This window comes from Porites lutea, chromosome 8 (assembly GCF_958299795.1).
Source record: "Porites lutea chromosome 8, jaPorLute2.1, whole genome shotgun sequence".
NCBI classification, from domain to species: domain Eukaryota; kingdom Metazoa; phylum Cnidaria; class Anthozoa; order Scleractinia; family Poritidae; genus Porites; species Porites lutea.
Window position 1 is genome coordinate 22,474,474 of NC_133208.1, and position 27,500 is coordinate 22,501,973.

General features: G+C 38.9%; 2 pseudogenes; one reads left to right on the forward strand and one right to left on the reverse strand.

Moving 5' to 3' along the window:
* Positions 1 to 27,500, forward strand: part of LOC140947026 (uncharacterized) — a 79,226-nt pseudogene that overhangs the window by 26,068 nt on the left and 25,658 nt on the right.
* Positions 9,610 to 10,867, reverse strand: LOC140946636 (uncharacterized; annotated as a pseudogene).

Below are 27,500 nucleotides of genomic sequence, written 5' to 3' on the forward strand. Positions count from 1 at the left end.
CTCCAAAGAGGTACAGACCATTCAAAGTATTAGATTCTGACTCTGATTAGTTGAATTACAAATCCATAAACATACGGCTTAGGCTCTTTTCTTGAAACTTTATACATGTTTGTGCTTGGTACGTCTTTACGGTTCTGAACTTGTTTGAACATTCTCACTAAACGTTCAAACTTGTAGTATTGTGTGAGATATGGCTTTTAAAAATCAAGTTCTTACTTTTTCTTGGAGTTATCGAAAACTGAATTTAAACATTTCAAAAAATATTGAATCCTACAATGTTGATAGTAGTAAATATATCTCGCTCAGCAATCGTTGTGTTTGTATTGATTCTGTCTCGCGATTGATAGTGTAAAAGTAAAACTTTGTTATATCTATCAGTACAAATAAACCAAAAAAAATTGCTTCGTGGCTGGTTCCTTTGAACGATCTTTATTCTCTGGTCTTGAAGAATCACTTACTCGCCCGTATCCCGCTCTTTCGTTTGTGATTCTTCCCAACTCGTGAATAAAAATCGGTACGCGCGCTCACGAACCATGAAGTAATATCTATTTCTTATATTTCGAGTAATTTTATGTTCTCAGATGTTGACGAGTGTTCTACCAACGATCATAGCTGTGACGTCAATGCGGTCTGTACCAATACTGTGGGTTCGTACGCATGCACGTGTAAAGCAGGATACACAGGAGATGGGAGGACTTGCAATGGTACGTTTGTTTGTTTTAAAAATGAGTCATTGTACAGCAATTGCTGAGCCCTGAGCGGAGCTACATAAAACCTACACTTTAGTAGTACTGTTTCAAAGATCTTAATGTCGATAGATTGATATTCTTGTATCCCAGCACTGAAATTTATTATTGAGAGAGCTATGCAAAGAACTCATTTACCGTTAGAAATGAGTTCTATGTAAAAAGAAGTTCAAAAGCCTGCATATACAGGGTGTCCCAAAAGCTCGTTCCTCTTATTACAGGCGACATAACTTTTGATCGAAACTACACTTCTAGATGAAATTTCTCAACGACGTTTGTTGCTTTACTGAGTACATATATTCGAAAAGTCAGTGTCTGGCATGCCCTCCTTTGTTTGTTATCACGTTCCGAAGCCGTTGCGGCATGGAATGCGATAAGTCATGTAGCGTGGAGAGCGGGATTTTCTTCCAGGCTTATTTGAGCCGTCTTTTCAGATCCTTCATGGTTTTAGGAGTTGGGTTTTTATGAACAACTTCATCCATTATGCTCCAAGGATTCTCCACAGGGTTAATTCTATAAAATTTGGCAGGCTTTTTTGCACCATGCCTGGGTGGCCTTGGCTACGTGTGTTGGCGCCCCGTCTTGGACGAACGTCATGTGGCGATTGGAGCTGAACAATTTTCGCTTGTCTGTTGCTTCATTCACATTTTTACGGTGAAGGACAGGCTTCACTTCTTTCTCTAATATGTTGTTGATGTAGTAATTGGCAGTCAAAGTCTGTCCTTGGGGTAAAAAATGTATCCCAGTGAGACCGCGGCCTGTCATTCTGCCCCATATGATCCACTTTGAACTTTTTTTAACCTGATATGCTTGGAAGAACTTGGCTCTCCTGAGAACCTCAAACAATATCATTTTTTGGATTGGGCAGCTGAAACAAACATTTGGGACATTCGTCCGAAAAAAGAAAATCATCCCATTCTTCCACAGTGAGGTTTTTGTACTGCTTAGCAAATTTCAGTCGAGCTGCACGCTGCTTTGCTGTGAGCAGAGGTTTCTTTTGCCTTCTCAGCGGTGTCCAACGTTCGCTTTTCATAAACCTCCAGATGGTGATTTTTCCCTCAAAAAAGCCTTTGGTCGCTAATCGTTGTGAAAGCTGTCTGGTCGAGTTTCCCCTTTTGTAGTTAGCTTTGTTCAGAATTCTTTTAGCTGGCTGCCTCATTAAGGATTTTCGGTCTTCCCGTTCTTTTCTTGTCTTCAAACCCGTCATTTCTTGACGACCATTTCACTACCCTACGTTCAGATTTTTCAGCTTTTTGGAAATTTCTTTTACTGACAAACCAGTAGATCTAAGTATAGACGCTTGGGCTCTCAAGTAGCTGAGCTTGTTAGCATTAACAGGGTGCATCTTTCATGATATTCACAAAACCGAGCAAAGATTGTGAACAATTCAGGACACAAAATACGACAAATATTTGGCGGGAAAATATAAACGCGCGTGCACACCTTTGGCGGGAAAATGCAAAAATTGAATATTCCAATGAAAAGATGGCGCAAAAAATATATGATACTTTATCAGACTGAAATAAACAACTTTTGTATAAATGATTTGTTTCACGAGTACAATCGTAAGTTACACTACAGACTTACAAAGTAGAGGAACGAACTTTTGGGACACCCTGTACTGTGCCGTCGTGTGAAACATGTTTCAAGTTTATCTGGTTTTAAGCCCCCAATCCTCCTTCTGTTATACGCTGCATCAATCGCTGGACTTAGTTTCCAATAAGCATCTAATAGCTTTTTTTTATGAATGCCGAAAACTGAATGTTTTTAATGTTCTTCCGTTATAAAATGCTCTTAAAAATGGACACAATGCATCTAAATACTAAAACCAACTCTTACATGAAGCCTTGAAAACGTCAAAAATGTTTGATACATCAGCGCCCTGAATCTGCATTCGATTGTAGATGTCGATGAATGCACCAGCGGTCTACACAGCTGTCACAAGTTGGCTTCATGTACGAACACCATTGGGTCCTACAGCTGTTCATGTCAACAGCATTTCAATGGAGACGGTAAAAACTGCCAGCACCCTGTGAGCGGTGAGTATAGTTTTTATTGGTCTGGGTTATTTTAAAAACGTTAAACGAAATTCAGTGAAAGGGGAGCCCACTTAAAGTGTTTTTGAAATTAGGGCACATATGACATACAAGCCAAAAATTGTTCCTAGCAGACTCCATTAAAAACAAGGACATTGAGTGTGGTCATAGGGCGCAAATTAACCCTTCAGTGGGAGGGGGGAGGGGGCAAATAGCACATAGCAGCTATTCTAGACATCAAATCCCCTCAGACACCCTTAATAGTCTATTTCCCAGCAACATTCCCTCCAAGGATATACATTTTTTTTTCCAAATCTCCCAGCCAGCAAAAATTGGCCTGAAGAACAAATATTTGAGGAACAGGTTCATTGGGTGCCCCTGATCATGTAAATCTCTCTGGGATGGGACAAAAGTTGATACGATTCGTAGAGTCTGCATCTTCCAATATCGTATTGTATTCTCGTTTCATTTGGCTAAACGAATCAATGGTCCTGATCCGGGCTGAGACAGAAAGGTACGATATTGTCCGCTTTTCGGGAATTGTAAATATCTTATTATCCACTCCCCACAGGGCTTTTCAGGGATAATTTACAACACTGGTTGGGGGACTTTGCCAGACTGCTTAAGGTGCAGTTTACAAGTACTGAAGGAATGAGTGATGATGCCCCAATACATGAGTGTGAAAGTGAGATAGACCACTACACCGGGCACTACGTGCCCTACTCTTTACGAAGAGTGTGTGGGTTCTTTAACGTCCCACATATTTATTACATGTGCAAGGGCTTGTGAGACGGGGCCCACGGTTTATCGTCCTTATCCGAGAAGACTAGAAAGTCTAACCATTTGCAGATGTTATTACAAAGGCAGCACTTTCTCCTCAGTAATTTAAAGACCCTGAGTGTTGGTCCGGCCGGGGTTTGAACCTACGGCCTCCCGCTCAGCACACCGGCGCTCTCCCAACTGCGCTAACCAGGCGGCGGTTATAGGCTTTTAGGAGTCAAATTAATTGGGTGAGAGCAAAATTCCAGGTGAACTTTGACCCGGGCCAAGACTTCGTTTATTTCTGGTGTTAAAACAGGGTCTACGCTGGTCTGCTGACCTTGTGACTGTACATCTGGGAACTTGAATGAGACGAGCGTGAGAGAAAAGTCCAGAGGTGCTTATCTGCCAAAAGGCTGAGTTTTTCAGAGTTTTTTGATGATATTTTGCTTGTGTTCAACGTGAGAAGATTATGCGTGGTTGTGGATAGTCTTATTAGTGCCGCGAAAGTGTATAATTGTGTGATTTCCAAATGGTTTTGACAGGCAGAACTCAGCTATGTGGTCGCGCGGTTAAGCTATTGTACTAAAATATTCTGTGCCAGCAATAAAAAGGTTTCGTCGGTGTTTAGCTTACTGAGCTTCGCTGATTGTGCCTGGAAAATCAATTCTCGACTCAAGACAATTGGATCTAGGTTTAGTTTCAAAGGGCTCTTGGCTTTGAACCATAGTCCGGTTTCGGCAGATAAAAAGGCGATAATTTGTTTTCTTTAATGCTTCGATCGATTTGTTGTCTATTCCATGTGGAATCCTGCATTTTTCGGACCGCAGAAAAAGTAGTGTTTTGATAACTATTTAAGTTCTTATACAAGCCTTAACCAGGCACTTTTGGCTGCATTTCATTCCACTGAAAAATTCCTTGTAAGACTGAAATGACGGTTAGAAACTTCACGGGACTCGGATTACTGAACAAGTTTTTAAAACTTGCGTCATTTTATATTTGAACCCGTTGAAATGCTTCTAGGGACCACTAACTTACTACCCGGCGTCAGATAAAGGCTTTTAATCATCGGCATTTCAAGATTTTTTTATTGTTTCAAATTGCCAAGTTGTAGAATGAGTGGATTTTTTGGTTACTAGGTTTTTAATATTAATCTGGGTTGTTACCAGATAAACTTGATAACACGTAATTTCACTGCAAAGTGAAAACATTTTTAGAACGGCACGTTATTTGAACAAAACAAAACAAGTTTCCCGTGACACCATCCATGTATCTGTATACTCTAATAGATCATGTGCAATGATCAATCACAACGCGTATCGCATTCACATCATTTTATAAAAGTGTATAGTTCATGATCGGGACGACACAAGTCAAGGCGCATTGAAACACATACGAGAAAATGGAAAGGTTCCCTTTTGAGATTTCTACGCGAATGTTTGTATCGCATCAGTTTCTTTTCTTCTTTCTTTTCGCGACTAAAGCTGCCTGTAACAACTATTTTAGCTTTTCTCGCCATCTGGATTTTATTGACGATTAACGGCCAAATTCTTGTAGACATCACTGCATGTGACTGGTAGGAGCTTTAAGATAACGGTAGTTTCGTGGTGTTGCGGAGAAGACATGAAAACTAAACAATACCCACGTCATGAAACAAAAGCGAACTAACAATTAGTTGTAGTTCCTATATGCAACACCAAGAAACACGGCACCCAAGATAGCACAGAAACTTCAGTACTCCATTTGAAAAGTGCAAGACAAAAAATAAAGAGTACGATTTTTAGTCGCGAGCTAAGCAAGAAAACAGATGAAGAACTGAAACGTTACGACAATTAGGACCACTAAGCTGCCATAAACTGATGGGATGGACTAATGATCAGTGGCCAATTTAAAATCTTGAGCATCGTCAAAGGGTTCTTGGTACATTTTTTACGAGAGATAAAGAAGCTTTACCATAAGAAATATATGGAAATGGAGCGTTGTAAATCCGTTGCACAAGGCGAATAGTTCTGGGGTGCTACATACTTGAAAGATCCAACCAGCATATTTAGGGAGTCTTTAGATCAATTTTTTGTATAGTGTAGATAGTTAGTTGCGTAGTCATTCTTATCTTATTTTAGTTTTTATCCTTACATTATGTTATTATGACAGGACCCCTTTGATAACAGTGCTCTTGCACTGAAGGGTTATCCTGTATAAATATTCGTTATTATTATTATTATTATTATTATTATTATTATTATTATTATTATTATTATTATTATTATTATTATTAGCATAAATCACATAGTCGTTAGACCCTTCTAACTAAAATGGTTTAAATGGAAGCATGGGATTGAGAGATGGGAGAGCGCCACAAGCTTGTTTCTGTTTCAATCTCAATCAAGACATCATTCAACTTTGCCTCTATTTGGGGGTTCGAAACTGAACCAACGTAACGATCAAGTGAAATCTCTTTTCTTCTCAGTTATTGTTTATTAAAAATATTTTACCGTTTCTGATCGTCTTCGGTCCCGCGGCTAAATCTTCATAACCGGCACATGGCTACCATATTTGGAAGATGTAGGTAGTATCCAATCGATGGCATACTCCTTTACCATCTGCATAATTCTTCACATCATACTCGAGCTCAGCCTCATTCAAGTTGACACTACAGCTGCCCCCGCTCGGTATATTGTCGATCAATAGTATTCTCAGCTGTATTCTTGCTCGTTGTACAGCTCTTTGTAATATACTGTTTCACAATGAAGATTTTCACACATATTCCATATAATAGGTCAGATAAATACAAGTAGGAACAGTTTCAGTTCGATTTACACAGCTTTGATCAAAACATTCTCTGTTTCGAGAATAGTTTATTCTAAATCACAAGAAAATATTTAATTAGAAGTTTAATTTTCTCGCTATTTCTCTTACACTTTTTACATTCAGTTCGTTTTATTTCCCTGAAAGCAAGCCTTAGAAATTAAAAGGTCACGTTTGATCAATTCCCGCTCGCCAATTCTATATAGTCTTATTTTAAATTTTATATGCGAAGGACACCTGTGAGCAGGGAATAAGTCAGCACAGAATTTGATTGTCGGCGAATTTCTGTAATCGTCCATCGTTCTGCTAGTGATAAGCAAGCCGCTGTTCACTCATCTTGCTTGCCATTTGGGGCTGAGTCTTCTTCCGGTCAAAGAGAGATAAAGAGTGTCTGGCGAGATCTCTAATCAAAGATTTGTGAACTGTGTCTGGCAAACTCTCCAAGTGTTTATACAGTTCATCTGCGCTTAACGAGTGTCTTTTTTCACTGAAACAACTCAGCTCCACAGAATGTCACTGATAACACTTAACGCAAAGGAGTATCGAAGTACATGACTGCACAATAAATGTCACAAAATCTACCCAAGCGGTCCCTTCGGAATTTTTCGGTCTTTCATCCTAACCATTTCGTACCTACGGGCGCCAACCAGACGACGATCGAATAGTATCCCATGATGCACCTCGTTTCATGTTATACTATCACTACGTACGTGACATACCATGATCAGTAATCTTCAGCACGCGCCAAATGAACATCGCAGTGCTCGATGTAGATGGTTTTGAAACATGTTTCACTTCAGCAGCTTCTGCTTTTGAGATTATCGGGTTGGCTTATATTCACTGTGCTTTAGTGGAAAATTTCAGCGTTACTTTGACCAAGAAGGGTTTTACATGTGTTTCACTGATCTGTCGAGAGCTACTACTGCGCTTGGTCGCAACTACAAACACAAAGTACGAGATTCGGCAACTGATAACAACTGATAAGGTTCACTGGGAGAACCGAAACCATGACTGATCTAAAAAGTGGCTCAACAAAACAGGCGCTACGCTGTGAAGCTAATTACCAAAGGAGGATTTATTACAGCGTCGCGCTCAAAGGAGCTCATTTTACAACGGCAGCTACAAATAAAATTTAACCTATCCATGCGACAAACCACAGGGGGTCCGCACAATCTGTTTGTGTAGCCGTTGACTGTTCGACCTTCTTTTATAAGGAACAGTCAACGGGGAAATCCAACTCCTCCAAAATCGCTCAAAAAAAACCGCTTTTGAGGTAAAAGGACGACTATATACCACAGGTAAAGTAATTCAACGTTTATTTATCATTGATTTATATACATAGTTAGCGATATATCGCTATAGGTGAAGGAAACGGTAAATCCAGTACATTTACAATAAAATAACAATCGGCTACACAAACAGATTGTGTGGGCGCCCTGTGGACAAACAATCAGAATAATCCTCCGAAGCACAATCTGTCCGGTATTGACTCAAGTAATCTTCAAGGAAATTTCCTTGCCATAATTCTGACCCTTTCTTTTGACTAAATAAAGTTTTGTGATATTTCTTTTTCCAATTCTGAGTGGGCTTGTTTAACGTTGTGCAGCTTGCATGCTGCGTGGCACATTTCAGACCTTTGTTTGGGTTACTATCTCACCGAACCACACGGCATTATTCACCGCTCCTCGTTCTACTTAAAATAATTATAGTCAAATTCCGTTAAAAATAACCACTGGAAAATACAAAGTGATTGCTTCGGCATAAAGCGTTCTTGAAAGCACCCAACAGATTGTAGCCTTGCAGGCTTTACACATCTATTATCACACATGGCGTTGAGATGTGATGAAAGATACAAAATTTCAGCCATCTTTGGTCGATAAAAAAAGTCTTCAAAATGTGGGTACTTCTAGTTCTTCTTAGCCTGTACAATATTCAGGACTTCATTTTGCAGACGTGAGGACCACATTTGGAAGACATGTAATCCAAAAAATCGTGAAAATTCATGACCTTGTTGTGGGTCACTGAACACTTTGTGATGCGAAGACTAAGTGAAACAATGATTTTAAATGTTTCTATGCGGAAACTTCGCTCTTGAGCGATTGCAAACCGGAGAAATCATGTCAAATAACAAAATAACACAATTTTCTGGGCGCAAACAACAGAAACGTTATCATTACCTACCGGTTCCTCGCGGCCCCTGTTCAAGCAGATCGAGATTTTTTCTGGCATACTGACTGCTGACTGTATATTTCAACTGTAAGTACTTTTCTTTGATAAACGCGCGAGTTACTAGAGTGTCTCCTCGGGATTTCGCCCGGGGGGCCGGGGGGGCACATGGTGATTTCGTTTTTATTTTTCACTTTTTCATTTTTGTTTTTAACTTTTTTATTTTCACTTCGCCAGTTAGCTTTTTGATTGATATTTCGGTTCTTTTTTTTTTTTTACTTTTCCGTTTTCGTTTTTAACGTTTTGATTTTCATTTCGCTATTTTGCTTTTCGGTTGAGATTCCGGTTTTTATTTTAAAAATTTTACTTTTCTGTTTTTGTGTCTAACCTTTTGATTTTTACCGTTCTATTTCTTTTTACTTTTCAGTTTTTTGTTTTTGCTTTTAAGAGTGATGGTCAGGAAATATCGACCATCGAGTGACAAGAGTTGAAAAATCGATTTCCTTCATTTTTTTGTCCATAAATAGCTTGAACGTAGATAATTAATCTGACGTAAGTTGTTCTCGCAAAAAGCCTTTTATTTTCTTGAAAAGTAAGAGTATCAGTTTTCGTGGTCGGCGTCTCAAAATGGCCGTATTTTCAACACGAAATTTGCTAACATCAACTCTCCTCGCGTTCACAAATAAAGCCGCAAGGAGAAATTACACTTTCCATCAATAGAACAAGTCTTCTTCTTTCACTGGAAGGTACTTTCAAAGTAATATCAAGACTCGTTAAACTAACATAATTCAGAAACGAAGAACAGGTTTTGACGGTGACAAAAACTTTAATTTAGGGACCGGTCATTATTCATCGCCTGGGGGGGGTCGGAGGATTTTGGGCTAAACACGATGAAATTTAGCCGATCCCCCCTTTAAATGTTATTTTATTGAAGTGATCCCCCCTCATAACTATATATAACTTTCGTGATCCCCCCCCCCATGTCTTTGTACCCATATTCACCTTTCGACGTGTATATTTAGTGTTTTAAACGTTCATATACAGGTAGTATTTCTAACTATGATGTACTTACAGAATAATAAAGCCGTTATCGCGCAGTCTTTTTTTAAAAGTGTTTCTTGATCCGTGTCTTTTTCTAGTCTGGATCCAGACATCGGAATTCAGTTGACATACAAGCAATCTTGCTTAAAACTGCAAAGTGCTTGAAACTGCAAAGTTACTTTTTTTAGAGTGCCAAATAGCAGTCCGCCAAGTCCCTATCAGCAGGTCATATTTAGCGACAATTCGGCCATCTGGAAGGGCTAGGATCGGCCACTGTTCCTGTCTCCTTTTTTATTTTCATCTATAGTGTAATAGATCAGCCTTTGTAGCTTTGCTCACATTTTTATAATTTTTTTTTGTTCGTTTTTTTGTTTGTTTTCTTTTTGTTTTCCTTTTTTTTTTTTTCATCCAGTGTTTGCTTGTACAGTAACTTCAGCTATTTGTTCATCTGGTACAAAAGTTAAAACTGGCTTACGAACAGTTGACTGTTCATCAAGATCAGCAATGACAAGATCATCTTCGCTATCCTCGTCATCATCTAACTCCGTATCTGATTCTTCACTCTCTTCCTCACTGCTGGACAACTCATTCCCGTTGCCTGGACTTCTCTGTCGATAGTAATGGTAGCGAATTGCCTTTATCTTGTCCAGCTTTATACCAACAGTGGTCAGGCCATGTTCCTTAAGGTACCGGGTCGAGCTGTCTCACCTTCAGCTTTTCAACTTTGCCATTCTCAATAAGTATGCCCCACTGGTAGTCCTTGTATGTCAGTTCCTCTTCTAACCTTTTTTTCTCCTTAGCCTCTCTTGTTCCAATATCCTTCCTGATGTTGATATCATTTAGATGGCCTAGGTATTCAATGACATGCTTTTCCTCGACACTATAGGTTGCACAGAAAGCAGCGATGGTATTTGGATTGCCCGCAGAGATGGCGTTTTGTTCGTACAAGTCCTTCAGACATTTCCTCGGTTGATAATCGTCTGGAGCACGACCTGTTGTCGGCGTTTCGTACACACCCATAAAGTGCCCGGGATTTTGCTTGTCTGGCACAGGCTGAGGGATTCTTTCTGTTACTGGTCCCACCCATCTGTTGTTGGTACACCAGGAACAGAGTGTGGAGCTTGCATCGCTTTGCTTATTGCAGGCATCCCGACAAAATTCAAAAAAGAGCTCTCCTCGGACGTAGTGGTCCTCAATAAAACTCTCTATTTTACTAAGATATGCTGCACCGGGTATTTCGGCCTTACTGTTTTCTGAAGCATTTCGGTACGTATTTAACTCAAAAAAAAACAAACAAACACGCTTTTTACAATGTTTCAGTTATCAGAAGTTTATATAGTTCACAAATTAGAATTCACCTGTCATGTTTAAAGATGAATATTAGCTAAGTCATGAGCACGTTATAAAAGGAAAAATATAAAAGCGTTAAAACAAAGCTTTCTCGATATAAATTGAAATGCACACATTCGCCAGTGTGACAGACTTCCGTTTTTTAAATAAATTTGTGTTAGAACAAATTGAGATTGCAAATGCTATCATCTCCCAGCAGAATGGGCACATTTATGTTGTATGCTTTCAAACTGGCATTGTTCAAGCAGATTTGAGTGGTCCCCCCTCTGAATCCTTCAAAAATTTTCAGTGATCCCTCCCTTTTGGGCTCTCAGTTACGACTGATCCCCCCCTCTGTTCTCCTAAAAATCAAGTGATCCCCCCCAAAATCCTCCGACCCCCCCCAGGTGATAAATAATGACCGGTCCCTTAGTAGTTGTTTTCTGCGACATTTTTCTTCATGTGGTATAGCTACAAATTTTCCCGGTCCTCGTTAATTCACACAATTAGACATTCATCTAAAGCATACCTGAGAATTGGCTTGGGTTCCCTTAGGCAGCCCCGATCCAAACGAAAGCATCGAAGTCCGGTAAAAATAGTGAAGCGTGACAAAAATAACTTATTTAACGGTTCCAAGTTTCCTCGATCGTAAATATCTTCCTGTTCCGTCATCCTTAGCGAATTACCATTGTTAAAGTCCATATTTTTCGATAAAAAGTGAGTACCAGAAAAAGCGCGTTTGACTTTTTTTTCTTCAAAATACTGTCGGGATCGAAAATGTTACTCTTTCAAGAATTGCGTTGCGTTACTACCGTGATTCCGTGACTGTCATTTTTTAAAACGGCTCTGTCTCTTCAAACGCACTTTATGTCACCTGCAGTCACGGAACTGATTGTCACGCAGAGTCGCCGTCCGGTAGAGTTCAGTCAGATTCAGTGTTTCAAAATGGCTAAAATTTACCCAGTTTCACCTTTTTACCCCACTCTTTGATTGAAAAAAGAAATTTTGCAATGCGGAAACCCACAAGAAGTACAAAAAAACGAGCTTTTAGGCTGTAAAAATATCTACTTTTGTGTGTTTCGAAATTGGAAGTGTTTACACAATTACCGCCGGCCTACCTAGCCTGAGTATCGGGCCTACCATGAAAATTCCTGAACTTCGATGGTGTCTTACGGTGATTACATGCAATAACCCAAGCCAATTCCCAGCTATGTTTTAAATGAATATCTAAATGTGTAATTTAAATAGCATTAACAGAAGTTGGAGTCATACCACATGTTAAATTTTGCCGTCGAAAATGAGTAACGAACTTAAGTTTTTTTGGGGGAAATTGTGTACAATTTGAATCACGACAGGTTTAAGTAAAGTTTTAAGTTTTTCTGGGTGATAAATTTGTTATCGAAAGCCACACTTTCTCTTCATATTTTGTGCCGATTATGAATGACTATACTGAGTTTATTTTCGTACTGATTAAAATTAAGAATAGTAGAAATAACTTCTTTCTATAGCACTCATATCCTGAGCACATGGTGCTTTACAATGTTAGAGAGGAAAAAAATTATATCTCGAGCATGATATAACATATATTAAAATCTATTGGCAATTCACAAAGAATAAGAGAAGGAAACAATAATTCATCTGTTTTAAAATTATTTTGCCTTTAAAGTTTATATATGATGATAATAAGTCATTCAAAAAAGTAAATATACATTCTATAAGTATAGGTATATGATCTGCAGATATTAAAGACGTTTTACAAAAATATTGACTTACTCTCTAAAAATTGCGTAAAAAGATATGTTCTGAGTCCTTTCTTTCAACTGGCTAAAGATGGTGACTGGCGCAAATCTAGCTAATGGTATACTAGTGAGTTCCACAGTTTAGGGGGGCACACTGAAAAAGTCTTTTCCCCGTGAGTTTTCGAGGTTGTTCTAAGACCTGCTGAGATGCGGACAACAAGTTCCTGGAAGGCCTTTGATAAGTAAGTCTGTCCGCTAGATAGCTAGGTGGAAGGTTATTAAGTGATTTGAAAGCTGACAAATTAAGTTTAAAAACAACATGATAACTAACAGGAAGCTAGTGAAGGTCAAATAAATGATGTGTTCGCAAAGTTTACGAGTCCGAGTAACGATCCTGGGGGCAGTGTTCTGAACATATCATTAAAAATTCCTTCAAGTGCATTTTCCTACAACCACAGAGCACAGAATTGCAATTAATAGTCTGTTTTAGATGTAATAAAAGCATGCACTGCAATTTCGCTAGAATCCTGTGTGAGACACTTTCTTATCTTCGATAAGTTCCTGAGTTGGTGAAACAGTAATCTGCAAAAGAATGTTGAGACGTGTGCGTCAAACAGCACGTTGTCATCAAATACTACTCCCAGGCTTTGTTGGTAGTGGTTCTTAGCCTTGCATTACCCATAATGACGTCGCTAAAGGGTGGACGAGTACGGTACATCGACAAGATAAGCAAGATTTCAGTCTTATCGTGATTTTGCTTCAGCTCGTTTCTACACACCAAGATGGAAATCAGTTGGGATCGTTGTCATATTTACCTAGCGTGAGAATCGAAGAGATAGGATCTGAGAAACCCATTAATTTAACTGAACAATTATTTATAGAACGTTCCTTGACAATTTACTAGAATTCGAGAAAGAGGACTGTGTTCTTGTTGCAACTAATAAGTTTGATATTGAAATCACTACAGTAGTAAACACGTTACTAAACACGTTACTAAATTGCAAAGTGGCATCAATCCTGTCACCTTACTTCCAAGTTAGAAAAAGCAAACTAGAAAAGCAAGGGCCGCGGAGACCATTTTAAAGTGGTGGGGCTATAAAATCTGGCCAATACAAAGAAACATTAAGTTCAGTGTTTGCCATTTAGTAAAATCCAACTAGTGGTCTATTATCAGTGCTGCGTTCTGATTGGTTGAGCTACTACTAGGCTATATGTTATAGCCCACTAGTAGGGAAAAGCCCCGGCTTTGAAAACCAAAACAATGGCGGCTGAATCATCATTTGCTAGCTAAAGTTGTTTTGTCTCGATATTTATGACCAACTAGTTAGGTTTAATTTCTGTTTTTTTGGGCAATTGACTCAGAGCCCATTCGGGCTCGAGGAATAACTGTTAATTATCTTACATTTGCACGCACTCTTATTTACAACCTCAACGAATATAAAATCAGATCAGCTGTAACCTAAACGTTGTCACATGTTATAGTACCCAGTATAGCCGATATGTTCAATAAACCCTTCCTAAGATTGCTACTTTTTGAAGTTGCCCGGCCCGCAGGGCCAAAAGTTTCTCTTGCGGTTTTTATGATCGTTGCGGGAAACAAACCCCTGTGCGACGTCAGCAGTAGAGGCACTGTCTGTTCTCCGCTTGTAATCCGACACTGCTAGGCTGCTAAATCTTTCATCACCCATCCTGGATCGAGGCCACGTCTTCAGACGCCGTGCAGATGAGGATGAACCCTCGCCAGCAGCGCTGGTAGCAGGATTTACAGCAAGCAGCCTACACTAACAGATAGTTTGGACCTCATGAATTAGCTTCTTTTCTGGTTCTCGAAACTTTTAACACCGCCAACAGGATTTAGTCAAAACATGATATCTTCTCCTCCTTTAACGTAACTTCCAAAATACTTAGTTGCCCCAACAGAGCCCCTGTATCAACATCTGCGCTGTATGACGCTTCAAGAAACTGAACTCTACTTCATAGTCGTCACCATTAGCAGCTTTAACCACTGAAGAGGGTTTCCATCTGGGTGTAGGAGCTGAAGCTTTCCTGATTAACGCGCTTATAGATAGCCCTGACTATAAGATGAATAGCCTCATAATAGACCCTTCCTGAAGGTGATCCTTGGCAGTTTGGAGATGGCTTGGTGCACCAGCACCAACCTCCAGACTGTCCGGAGTGCGTCGTTTTCTTGAAAGCATTGGTTTGCCCACCAGGCCTTCACGGCTTGTGGGCAACTTTAGCATAAAAATGGCCAAAGCTTTGATTAGTGCGAACTTTTGTGAGCGTCTTCTTTGTTAGATTTTGCAGGAGTTGTCCACTGACAGCAGCCATCTTAGTACCCTCAGATCCTTAAGTAGATCATCGGTGTGGGAATAAAACCGCTCTTTAAGATGTAAAGCAAAGAAAAAGTCAAATCGCACCATTTGGGCCTTACTTCTTATCAAATCGGATTGTAATCATTCGGACAAGCAAACATTCCACTCTTCCATAGGGTAAAGTCCACTTAGTGAGTAATTTCACGGGAATTTTTTCCATGTCACCATTAACAGCAGCACTAGAAAATAAATCTCAGCAATAAAATAGCCGTACCAGCCCCTCCCCCTCCGCGGTCCCTGAAAAGAGAAACAAGCATGTTGAAGCAGACCAGAAACAGCAAGTTGTAGATTGTGGCCTTTTTAGTGCATTTTCAAGGAGCGTTCTATAAATTAATGCTTGTACCGTTAAACCAGTGGGCTTCTCAGATCTTCTTTTGTTGATTCTTGGCAAATATAACAACGATCCCAGTTAACATCCATCCTGGTGTGTAGAAAACATCTTAGCTTCAGAAACCTTTAACTAAACAGTAAGTTAATAAACTCAGCATAGTCATTCATAATCGGCACAAAATTTGAAGCGAAAATGTGGCTTTCGATAACAAATTTATCACCAAGAAGAGCTTAAAACTTCACTTAAGCCTGTCGTGATTCAAATTGTGCACAATTTCCCCTAAAAAAACGGCAATTTATTCTAGCAGATACTTACAGTCCTGAAAAAGACTCTTTTAAGCCGCCATCTTGAAAAGCTATTTGGGACTGAGTACGCGTCTGAAAACATCTTCCTTGGATTTTCCATTCAGTTGACTTGTTTTTGTCATTGGTTTCAATAGTAATACAATTTCTTTTTTTTATTTTCTTGTGTTTCATGTGATTTTCATCAAAGTAATGGCAAAAATCGAGGAATTGATATTTTTAGCACAGGATACCCACCATGGTGTATATAATTGCTATATCATCAAGTTAACTCGTTTTAGTCAATAATAATAATAGTATTAATACAGTTTCTTTTTCCATCTACTTCTCTTTTTATGTGACTTTCATCAAAAAATGGCAAAAAACAAGGAATTGCATTTTTCAGCGCAGGGAACCCATCATGGAAAGTTGTTAAAGAACTTCAGCAAGCAGTTGCTGCAAATCCTGAAGAGTTAGCTGTGGGCACCGATCCTAATATTGACTAACATGCCCCAAGCTGCAACCATGCAACGTTTGGTGCTTTTGTCCACTCTGTATAGATCTGAGCCTTTAGCCACCTGACTATTTCGGATCTCCTCAGATATATTAGTGTGCCACATGGTTGCCATACCAGGAAAATTTCTTCTTTTCCCTGTGAGGGAAAATTTAACAAGTCAAGGAATTTCAGTATGAATGAGGGAAAATCTGACTCTTTCAAATAAGTCAGAGAGATGTGGCATATTCACAGGAGTTAAACATGTTTCATTGGCAGAATATTGTTTAAAGAAATTAAACGACAATCAGATATAGGGTTTCCTATAAGATCAATCCATCCTGCACTTTACATTCACGATAACTTCATGTAATAAATGGGCGGAGAGGATGGCTGTGATGGGAGTTTGGAAGCCATTATCAGGACAAATTGTCCATTCGATTGGTCAGGGAAAGTGTACATTTGACTATCGGTCTAGGAATTTCAAAACCTATATGGCTCTGGCAACCATGTCTCGACAAGCTCATGCATGTTGAGAATTTCGGAGAAACTGTTCACCTTCAACATGACTTGTATCTTGACATTTTATACAAATTCACTTTTGCATGGGTATTAGTTTCTCATGCATAATGAACGCTTGCATAAATGATTTGGTACTTTTTACAGGGATTTAGCGCTAATGAAGGCCTGCATGTTCAATAATCATAGTCATGACCACTTTCATAATTTGCTTCAACTGCAACCTTAATAACATTGCTACATGATATATAATTCTTATTTCAGTTTACTTATCATGTTTGCACCTTATACTGTTGCCGACAATAGTTGTCAAGTGTGATTATGTACTAAAACAAGTGCAAACACGTACTCTCATCACTGTACGGTAGTTCACTTAACAAAAAATATTTTTTTTACCAGCATTTACTTTTTACTTTTACTGCAGTATTACCTCTTACCATTTCATCCACTCACTACTACTGACACACTTATCAAATAATTATTACACTTAATATTAGAGATGGCATGGGTTAGCTTTTATTTATAGCAAATGCAACTGCATATAGTGCGCAGTTATCCACTATCACGTCTGTTTCCTTTTGACTATCTACACATGTAGAAGGGCCAGATGAGTTGAACAAGGAACCTTTGCAACATTGGCTACCTTTCTTTAACAACAGCAAACCCATTTAAAATATATTCCTAGAAGATCCTTTACCAGATCCAGAGTACTGGCTTCAAATCTACCCCAACCAAAAGGAGATTAAGTACACCTCACCTTCCAATACTGGAGCCCGTGTTGAAAACCCCCTCCCCAGTTACACAATTCACTCCATTTCTCTTCCGCCTTCCCATCCCTGATCCTTGCGATAGACGTATTTCTAGTTATGTACCTTATGACTAGTGAAACAGGTGTATTAGAAACTTTTTGTGGTGGAAATAATCATTCCAGTATCAGGAAATTTCAAAAGGATTGGGGATACGTAGTGTTGAGTTATTGATTCCATCAAAAGAAATTGAAAAATAATACGAAGCGCTTTATTTTGTAGTTTTACGATTTGAGACAGCTACTGGAGCATTATGATTTCTCTCTAATTCATCGAAGAAATAATTATCGTTTGCACAATTTCCAAGCAGGGAAATATGATATAAGCAGATTCTGACGCTACCTAAGACCAATTTGAGTTTTTTTATTAAACAATTTATTACGACTTTTGAAAATATAAAAGGTTTGAAATATATTCAAGTTTTATTTGAATTCAGACATCAGTTTTTTTTTTTTTTTTTTACTTCTCACCGAGGTTATTTGCTAAACGCCGAAGTTCCTAGTGTCGGATTTTTAGTAGCAGGAGTGAATCGCGTAAAATTCGGCTTTTATCGATTTCATTTTTTTTTTTTTGTTTATTGTTACCATAATGCCGATTTTACTCAAAACTACATTTTGCCAAATTTCAAGATCCAATGTCAATAAGTGGTGAAAACTTCATAGCGATCGGACAAGGGTAAGGCGATTTAAAAATATCGGTATAGTCTCCGAAAAACTGTATCGAAACACCTTAAACAGCAGATCAGCTTAGCTTCCGTGGGGATCATGGGTCTAAGACGATAACGTTTACTTTTCTGCTAGCCTTTTCTGCTAGGTAAGTTTGTTAGGGGATCATGAAGGACGTGATAAATCATCCGTTAATGTTTTAAATGCTTCTGTTACTATACAGTTAAGAAACGGAAAACACTGTTTTATCACCCAAAAATATCCAGTGCCTTTTCAAAGTTGATATCATGACATCAATTATCATTTTTTTTTTGTGACAGAATGTCAGAATTACGGAATTCTCAACAGCGCTGACAGGAAGGTTACTTATACAACTTATGCAACTAATCCATGTGATATTGGACTCGGCCCTGGATGGTTCCGTTTTCAGGGGTCTGCCGGCACAAGAATGCCCACTTCATGTCCACCGAATGACAGATGTGGCGCTGTTGTACACGGCTGGTTGAATGGTGGATACCCCACAGTAGCAGACGGTCAGGTTAGCAGAACGGTGTGTTGGCACTGGGTGTCAGGATGCTGTCATTGGTCATCAACCATCAGCGTGAGAAATTGTGGCTCATATTATGTGTACTATCTTAGCAGTACACCCAATAATGGCCAATGCGATCTTCGTTACTGTAGTACCGACTGAACACAAATGCCACAGACTATGTACTTTTATGTCCTCGCATTTTACCAAACTGGTAATGGACAGGTATTGGCCCCTACAGTCTTTTTTGAAGGGTGTTATGGTATCAATCACGAAATAACCTAAAAAGTTTCTTAATTTAAAAAGTCCTAAATTTAAAAAATCCTTAATTTTTTTTTCTGGTTAGTGGGCTATGTTAATTCGACCATGGCGACTTCGTCGCCTAGCTCGATCGCTGGGCGACCTCATCAGAGCTCGATCGAGAACTAATGAAAATGTTGACTCGGTGCAAGTCTTTACTTTTGATAACTTACAGAAGCCTTCGGCGAGGACATCAATTGTCAAAGACAGCAGCACTGTCAAGTCAGAAATTTGAAAAAGTTAAGCGAATTTGCGAACTTGAGAAAAGATAGCTGATAGTCCATCTTTAATACATTTATAAGTGGAAACGAGGCCGGAGTTGTCCTTGTTTTCATACAACCCTTCCTCTTTTATTACGGTTAAACCATGGTATTCGTATACTAATTAGTATTTTTTTTTAGCCCAATTTTCATAAAAAGGAAAGAGGTTTGTATCAAAACAAGGTTAACCTCAGCCTCACGTTCACTCAGAGGCTAGGGTACTGTAAAATGGTAATAGGGTAATGTAAAATGGTCTAATGCGTCTCATACTACCATTTCCCCTAAACGGAACAAAGTCGCCCCCTCCTCATCCACTGTTCAAAGTTATTTTAGTCCAGGAGGGAGGGGCCATCTCTATTGTTTTCATGTGTTTGACTATAACCTATTGTAACGTTACATAGAAAATGGGCGACAGCTTCGCTTGTGCAAATAGCCCAGTTACAGTTACAGCCAATCGAGGCTGGAGTTGACCTTGTTTTTATTTGATACAGCCCTTGATGCTTTCTTATGTAAAGCATGTCGCTTTTATGCCAACTAGTATTTTTTAAGAGAGGTTTTAAAAGAGGTTTGTATCAAACCAAGGTCAGCCTTAGCCTCACATTCCCTCAATTACTAGGATACTAGGCCTACAACTGTAACAGTGGCGGATCCAGGGGAGGGGCCCCCTTTATTTTTAGACCAAACTGAGGCCCGAAAACTGAGGACCTCATTTAAAGGTCTGGGTCCGGAGCTGTGTAAAATTGTCTATCAGCCAGAAAGAACACAGTCATTCGAACAAGAGGTGACGGGAAAAGATAAAAGCTAGGCAAATGTTGCTATATATCCATTCGGCAATTTGATCATAATTGTGTGAGCTTCATAGTTGCCTTTATCTGCTTCTGCAAACCGTCTTGGTATTTTGTGTCATTTGGTATTTTCATCATGAAAGTCTCTAATAGCTTGCGAATCAGCTGTATTAAGCTAGAAAACTAACCGATAATCAAGAGACTTAAAACTATTTACTATTCACTTGTCTAGCCCTACTTTGACTTTTGTGATGTGATGGGGTGACTGCTCCAAAACACGTGCTGACAAATTGCGAAAGTTGCAAACTAGAGAAGCACGGATTATCACTCGGGCTGATTACTCTATCAGATCATCATGACAGATGTACTAAATTCTCTAGAGTGGTCAAACTTAGAAGAAAGAAGAAAAAGGCACTTATTAGTTACGATGTTTAAAAGTATTCAATAATAATTGTCCGACATACCTTCAGGAGCGGTTTCATAGAACCTCTGAAATTCATGACTATAATTTGAGGGGTTGAACTATGATCTCTAACTACCACCACCTAAAACAAATTTTCTTAAACTTTCATTTTCTTATCGGGGTGCAATGGCTTGGAACCAACTGTCAAATCAAACACGGGCGATAGGCGATCTTACTAGCTTTAAACTCGCGATATTCTAGGATATAACTTTTTATTATGTTTTTATCTTATTTCTTTAATGACCCATTTCTTAATTCATTGTCAGGTATTTCAAATTATTACTATTTTTCACAAGTATTATACAAACTAGATAGTCACGTTTATGAGAGCTCGATAGAAACACATAAAGTTGTCAATTCTAGTGCTAATTATTGTTAGTTAATCACCAGTCCTAATTTTAATAACTTGTAATTATCACACGGCGTGTCTGAAAACCAGCTTGCTGAGCCATTTATCGTAATAAAATAAAGTTGATTGATTGTCTCCATAATTGTGTAATTTTGTTCGTTTGTGTCGCTGGCCGTGTTCCCGTTCTTAACGGGACCAGCAAGATCATCAATAATTAGTTCTTTTTTCTTTGTGTAATTAAAATAGGCAACGTCTAGTCTCCACAATAGGAGGTTCGATTTCGATGTCACACACCTTTATTCCGCATATTCGTTGGCTGATTAAATCGACCGTTCTTCATATACCAATCCGTTCGAGTGTGGGCCTCCGTTGATTTCTTAATTCTCCACCAAATTCAGTGCGGCTAGTTTCGATCGGCCCGTTGAACCTGAAATAATGCGAAATGGCTTTGGAATATGCGCTTAAGCTTATTTTCTTCAAAGGCATCTTTAAAGTCATGATAATTACCACAGGTAACCCAGGCTCTGTGACAGTACCACGGTACGGTTCTAGTAAAATTACAGTGTTTGTATGGGGTAAAAATACGATCCTAAAAGTTGTAGGAAATACTAAATAAAGGTCAATAAAGCTTACTTTGCAGTTAGTTGTTATTATCCTTAATTCTCTAACGAATTTTCGTGATAATTTGCTCAAATTAATGCACCTTACATACAGGGAGATAATACACAAGGTAGGAGGCACGATATGCCAGGTATCTCAGCCGCCATGCTCCCTTTCCAACAAAAGTTTTTGCTCGAAATTCGAACTCCAACGGTACATAAACATGCTAGAATCGTAGAAATAGGATAGCATAAGATATAGTCACCCAATGAAGCTTTCCCAACAGACTTTGACAAACTCGAAGTATATACAGTCGACTTCCGATAACTCGAATCTTCACGGGAAATCGAAAAAAGTTCGAGTTATCAGGAGTTCGAGTTATCGGGAGCTCGAAGAAAATAGCCGGAAGTAAGCTTAAGGTAAAAGACAGTTTTTGCTGAACATTTTTATCACATTTTATTGTATAAATGTTAACTAAAGTTAAAATTGAAAACTTTTAGGTTATAAATCAGAACGTAACGTAATGATAGCCTAAACAGAGCATGCGTTTTACTGTTTTGAGAAACTGAAGCTGTTTCACGTTAGATTTGTGACAAACTACATCAGCCTCCACTAGTAAACTATATGTCTACAAATCGTTAAGGGGACTTCAAAATCCAATGTTTCAGACGCCAGTACACTGTATTTTTTCCCCCAATTCCAGCGCTCAAACATGGTTCGAGTTATCGCGGGTAAAATTATCGCGTTCGCCAGAACGCATCCTAATCTGATGTTCTTGAGGCACTAAGGCAGAAATTTTCGAGCCATTACGGGCGACTGCAAATTAGCCGCTCCTATTAATTTTTTCAGGGCCATCTCGGCCGGGAAACTGGACTTCATTCCATTCGATTACGTTTCCGTAAGTGAGGAATGCAATCGTTGATTACGGAGGTTCGAGCTATCGAGCGTTCGAGTAAGCGAGGGTGAAATTACAGTAAAAGTATGAAGGAAATCCAGGGAAAAGCTATTTTGGTTCGAGTTAGCGAGAGGTGCGAGTTATCGGGAGTTAACCTTAATGGCCTGGCCGCACGACAAAGCAAATGAGGCCTGGGCACTGAACTAGTCAAATCTATCCCAGGTGTGCTGAGGTGACTATCTAGCGACCGATACATAGCTTGCCTAAAGTAAGCCTACCCTACTGGAAATACATTTGCTCGAGATCAATACTGTTCACTCTCGAGCCCTTACGAGTATAAAAATAATTAGCTTTAGACAAGGGGACACAAAGAACAAAAGCCCATGTTGTATAATTAAGCTTTGTGGTTTCTTCGGGCTTTCTTGCCATGTTCTAACCAATTCTAGTTAGTGTGTCATAATAAGGTGGCGAAAATAATAATAATAATAATAATAATAATAATAATAATAATAATAATAATAATAATAATAATAATAATAAAACGTGTTTACTGTAATTGTCGTCGAATTGCATTATATGAGGCTCTTGTAAATGAATCAACTGCTATTTCTCAGGTGTTTTGTTTAAAAATAAATATTCAGTAACCCCACCCCCCCCCCCCCCCCTCTCCTCACCCCATTAGTTGTTCTGAAGACCCTTCATACCCATCAGAGAAGACCTGTAAGTACTCAAGACTGAGGTTAGCTGGGAGCGCATTCAAATTCTGGAATAAGTTTAGTGTATGTGTATGAAGTGCTGGAATGGTCTGTGCTAATATACTTTTTGATTACCAAACAAAAGTCAGAGCTTCTAAAAATTCCAATGAACGACCTCCATTTATTTTCGAGTTTTAAGGATCATTGTAGATGGTCCACAATAGGGATCCGGGATTTACATTATTTAAAGCTCATGATCAGAATTCGGGATTTAAAAGCAAAATCGGGGCGAGATTCGGCACTGAAAGTATGCAGGGGATGAGGGATGCCAAATATAACTATCGACATTAGGGGATTGAACGAAATTTGGTCCGGAAGAAAACTTTTTGGCCCCATATTTTATATTCATTTATAAGTGCGAAAAAGAGGAACCGCGATATAGCAGTTGAAACTTTGGTAACATTTGGTAGCTTTGTTTACGGAGTATGACGTCGTGTTAACTGTTAAGTGAAGATTGATTAAGGAGAACTATTGAGGATATAGTATATGTGTCGGAAATGAACACTGGGGCTGGGCCAAACTCTTTGGTGACTAGGATTACAGGCTTAGGGTTAGTGTTTGGGAGCTCAGATTACGAAATGGGTCCTTAGAGATCATAGTTTGGCTAGAGTTTGAAGGAGGATAATAAAAGTGACAAGCATTTCTTCCACACAAGATCACGTTAGGAAATAAGTTTCATTATTCATCGAAAATATTTCGCCGTTTCAGATTGGCATTTTGGGTAAAAAAAGTTGAGAGTTTCGATAAAAGCATTCACTGATTAGTCATGACAACTGGTCTTATCATAATATTGATAATATGTTAAAATGCTATGAAGGCATTTGTAGAAATCAAGACTGAACCAAAATTCAAGAAACGTGAGAAATCTCCGTGAACTGGTGGTTCGTGCAGCGCAGGTGGTTTTGATGTGATTATAGATAAACTTATCTTAAAAGAGTCGTGAAGGGGTACTACATTCGGGAGTATTCTTCTAACGAAAATACTAATTAAGACATTCACCCAAAGGAAAAAGAATATCACACTGTGAGCATAGCCTGCAGTGGTCTTCTTCTTGATCGAAGAGGAGAAAAGGGGTTTTTCAAGTGCGAGTATCCGAATATAGGTATTGCTTTTTAAGCCTGAGTTCGAAACGTATCCGTAACGTGCAGAGCATGTTTAACAAAGAGCGTATATAAACGACTAAGGCTCTGCTAGCAGGATGAAATCTGTTTTAAAGACTGAATAAAAATGACACAATCATCGTTAGCTTAGTCATTCTAATTCCTCGTAACAAATAACATGGTGAACGTTTCATTCAAACAAAGTTATTGCGAAGTACCAGGTTCAAGAAAAAATTCTGGTCGTTTAGACAGATTTTTGTCAATAAGAAATTCACTAAAAGGCGTAATGTAGAGAAACACTGCGATGAGAGCCAAAAGTTGATGAAGTGTGGAGGGAACGGGAGGCCGCTTATAAGGCACGCCCAACTGACCTTTTTTAGGTGGCGTTAGGTGGCGGAACCACCACGCGATTAGCACGCTTTAATGGTGCTATCACACTCTTTACCGAGAGTGAGTGCGCCAAATTCTCCGCGCAGCTCATTTTGCTCGCTAATGACAAACGTGAACAAAACCGCCAGCTACGTAGGCCATTAAGTCACACTGGCTGAGGACAGCCGTACCAGGATCTTTCGTGGGCAGCACTTTTGACAGCGGTAGTATTTTCATCCAACTTGAAGCTATTTAAAAAAAAGAAAAATATTTTAGGAGCCTCGTGCTTCCTTGTTTATAAGTTACTTGTTGTTATAATTATAATACAAATACCAAACGTTACTTTGCGGTTTAAAAGCTTTGGCCGGCTTAATTCGAAAAAAAGATTGAACGCTAATCTCCTCTTTCGACGCTTATACACATAGAAACAAAAGGACAGCTGAGAGATGAGAAAGCAGGCTGACAAGTGCCTCATTGTAGTGATAAACAATCGCTAGAGATTTATCATTTGGCATGGCATTGATGGAACTTCTTTGTGATTCTGTTTATAATGGATCAAGACTTTCTGAGTGTGCACATTTTTAAGAAAAGGGAATAAACACTCAGAGAGCTTTGAAATATCAGACACTAAAGAAGCTGCAACTCTTGACATTTCACGGTCAAAGAAAAATAGTACATCACGAGAACGTTGAATGAAAACAATAAGTGAAACATATAACAATGGGAAAAGTTGTCTATCAAAGAAAACGAAAAGGTAAAGCATTAAGGACGGGATGTGGAGAAATTGGCTGTATTTCAACACACAATGCTTGGGGACAGGAATTTAAAATATGATAAGTGCAAGAAAATTTGTTTATTCAAAGCGTCAGGATTAAACTATATACTGTCTTCTACGGGGCAAAAGTGAAAGGGGGAGAAATAATTGGAAGAAAAAAGGCCAGAGGGAGTTCATGTTAGTTCTACTTTCTTTCATTCTTTGGTCATTATTTTGTCAAATCAGAACGGATTTACTCCAATACTTCTGCCAATTCTCCGACGAGTGTTTCCCCCCCCCCCCCCCCTTTACTCGACCCTAACTTCAGGACTGTGATAAATTATGTCCATGTTAGGTAATTCAGTACTTTACTTCTTCATAATCTGTCCACCTAACAGAAATGATGCCTTCACGTAAAGACAATCTGTATATTATTCGCGTGAGAGGAAGCATTTCCTCAGTTAAGCCAAGATGGTGGGAGAGCAACGCCTTCTGTTTGTCTTCTACGCGGTATGCACTGCTGTGCTTCTTTCTCAAGGAAGTCAAGGTACCATGAAATGTTTGCTTATTGAAATGTTTTACCAATATGCTTTTAAATGCTGATGTCTGACGGTCATTTTCATGAAAGTTTCATTTCAAGAAAGGACGCAGGAATCGGGGGTGGGGTGCGCAAGGAAAGAGCAAGTTACGTAACTTATTAAAAATAATGCAGCCACCGTAAGCCCAGGGCCAATGGAAGCTTATTTTTATTAAGATACTTGTTTTTTTTTTCTCTTATAGCAGTCAGTTTCAAAGCTGGAAAAACCAACGTCACTGTCAAAAGTCCAGGGTTGTTTGTTTGTGAGACAATCACATTTGCTGAACCGTTCTTCGGTGGAAAGCAAGTAAAAATCTTTGCTTCCTTTGGTCACTCGGTTAACAACCAGGCTCGTGGTAATGGTGCTGCTATTTGGGTGGAATCGGCAGATGGAACTCAATTCCGCGTTTGTATCTACGAGTACAGCAACGGCTCAAATTCAACTGCTGAGATAAACTGGATTGCACTACAATCTGCTCCCAAAGGAGCACAACTGGGAACCACTTCCCTGGACTTTTGGACTACCGGAACAAAATGTAAAAAGATCGACTTTCCTCAGGTACGTTCCATTTTGCTATGATTACCAACAAGGTGTCCATGCATGCATCCACGATTAATTTATAAAAAGAAACTGGTGGGTCATGTAAGGTATAGTTAAAAGATGTAACTCACGACCGCAAATGCGATTCCTCTCAATGAACTTAACCAGCTTTTCAATCAATGAATTTAGGAAGAAAATTGACGTCACTAAAGTTTCAAGTTCAATGACCTATATCCTATGTACATGCCATTATGCACGGACTTCATGATTTAACGAGGAATGACGATAAAAGTCTAAAAGGTGACGATAAAAGTCTAAAAGGTGAATCGTTAGTTTGTTTTCAGGACGATTAAGGTGGCTCAGTAATTAATACAAGAGCATTAAGCTGTGACAAATTTTCCGTCATAAATTTTTTATTTTTAACGCGATGGCTGCGAAACTTTGCAAAGAATAACAGATATCATTCGGCAATAATACGAAATATTCTGATTTCATTGATGGTAAATATTTCTTGAGAAATTAGCACTTAAAAGGACCCTACTGTTCAAAGAAAATCGCGTCTAGTAAAAAATTTTGCTGATATTTTTTGCTGAAATTTCTGGTATCGGCTTTAATTGATATAATAAATATGCCAGAGGAATTTCAGAAAAATCGTTGGAGCAGAAGTCCGTAACTAAAAGTCGCTCAAAATTCAGCTGTGAAATTGTTTTGGAATTTCAAAAATAAATTACCATCAGGTAGAAGGAGCCATCAGTTGGAATTTTCGGGACAAGTAAATTCAATGTTTGCTAATTCTTAAAACAAAAGCCGATTGCCTATCGTGCTATTCTTTAAAAGGTACTTTTTAGTTTTAGAAGCACTATAAATTGCTCCAAACCTTGCTCTGAAGTGGAATGACTTGTTCTTCGACATTTTTAAAATATCCCTCGACAGTTTTGGCTCAAACTCCTGCTGCATACATTTTGATGCATTGCAATACATTTTCAAAGACTTTTACTGCTGTTCGTTTTGCTTCCAACTCAGGAAAAAAGTATTGAGATTGGACGCTACCTCGTTTCAGAGCTCAGACAGAACTGTCCAGCACCTTTGTTTATGACTACAAAATGAGCACGGGCGGCGGTTCTGCGAGGAA